The 1,848-nt window shown below is 48.5% G+C and overlaps 1 pseudogene; it reads right to left on the bottom strand.

The window, feature by feature from the left end:
• Positions 1-258: 258 nt before the first annotated feature.
• Positions 259-1,583, bottom strand: LOC140526386 (creatine kinase B-type pseudogene; annotated as a pseudogene).
• Positions 1,584-1,848: the final 265 nt, after the last annotated feature.

Raw genomic sequence — 1,848 nt, 5'->3', positions numbered from 1 at the left:
CACATTTTATTCTTCTCTATTTCATATTTTTGTTATATGTGTTGACTTTTTAGGTAGTCAAGGGAGGAGATGTATTTGAAAATGAAGATGATGTAGATCCAAAAGATATCAATATATTAATTTAATTTAATTTTTTCTTAATTACACTTTTTGAAGGAAACATTTCTTTCTTTTTTTTTTTCAGGCCGAAACAATAGTATTATTATTTCAGCATTCAGCAACATCTCAGCCATCAAAAATAAAACTCTAACACCGAAGGAAGGAAGGAAGACTTCTCTACAGCATGATTAGGTAGGCTGCATCCAGAGCCCCCCAGGGCGCCACAGGCAGGAAGGATGGTGGTTATTCATTCATCCAGTAAATTAGGAAGCGCAGAATTCAGGGGGCCAACTGCTCATTTCTGGGCAGGCATAAGGTCATCGATGGACTGGCCCTGCTCCAAACGTTTCTCCATCTCAATGAGCAGCTTCACACCATCCACCACCATCTGCACCAACTCCACCTCTGAGAAGCCCAGTCGGTCAGCATTGGAGATGTCAAAGACACCACCCACAGCTGCTGTGTCCACACCCCCTGTCCCCCTCTTCTGCAGTCTCAGTTTCTTCAGAACCTCACCAAACTTCTCATGCTTGCCCAGGTGGGGAAGTTTGATGTGGATACCTGCACCTTGGCCTGTGCCCAGGTTGGAGGGACATGTCAAGATGTAGCCCAGGTGAGTATTCCACATGAACTCGTAGTTCTTGGTCTTAAAAAGGGTTTCAATCTGGGTAAGCCCTGTGCAGAACCGTGTAAACACCTCCTTCATGTTACCTCCCTTCTGCATGGAGATGACCCTCAGGTGATCTTCCTCATTGATCCACACAAGAAAGGTCTTGTTGTCATTGTGCCAAATGCCCCTGCCATCGGACCAGTCTTGGGCCATGCCAGAAGCCAAGAGGAGTGGGGAGACAGGCTTGTCGAAGAGGAAGTGGTCATCAATCAGCTGCTGCTGTTCCTGCTCAGTCATGTTTTTCAAAGCATAGTACTTCCCATTCAGGTCACCTTCCAGGCTGTCCAGAGCTTCCACAGACAGCTTCTCTATGGCACGGCGCTCGTCCCAGCTACAATGTGGAGGCAAACAGAATCCTCGGATGCTCTGGCCAGTTCGAACACGGGAACTCAGAACATAGTTTGGATTCAGGTCATCACCACCCTGCAGATTGTCCAGGTTAAGATCAGTCTCATGCTCATCAGAAGGCTTGTAGCCTCCATGTCTGTCCTCAATAATGGGATCAAACAGTTCCTTGAACACTTCGTAGCTCTCTTCATCTCCAGCCACACAGCCCACAGTCATGATGAATGGGTGCCCTGGGTTGTCCACACCGGTTTGGATGACATCATCCAGGCAGAAGCCGCTTGATGTAGCCTTACCCTGGAGTTTTTCATAGAGCTCGGGCGTCAGCACCTTAGCCATGTGGTTGTTGTGCGAGGAGAGGTCGGGATATTCCTCCTCGGCGGGGTAGCGGGACTTCAGCATGTTGTGGCGAGGGCGCTCCGGGGGTCGCGGAGGACGAGCGGGAGGCGAGGATGCTGCTGCTGAGGCGGCGGCGGCTGCGCGGGGCTCCCAGGCCACCGAGTCTCGAGCTCAGTCACCGAGTCCCATTTCTTTCTTTTTATTCTCCTTATTTTCAGTGTTCCACAAGCAATACCATATAAGTTAGAATTTTTTCCTCCCTTCCTGTCCATCCCCCTACATAGCCCCTTCCTCCCCAAGACGGCATACAGTTTTATATAGGTTCTGCACCTACATTCGTATTAAATACATTTTCAGCATAGTCATGTTGCATAGAAGAATTACAATTAATGGGA

Source organism: Notamacropus eugenii, chromosome 2 (assembly GCF_028372415.1).
Source record: "Notamacropus eugenii isolate mMacEug1 chromosome 2, mMacEug1.pri_v2, whole genome shotgun sequence".
Classification (NCBI taxonomy): Eukaryota; Metazoa; Chordata; class Mammalia; order Diprotodontia; family Macropodidae; genus Notamacropus; species Notamacropus eugenii.
Note: the sequence above shows the minus strand (reverse complement) of the source record. Positions and strands in the feature narration are given on the sequence as shown.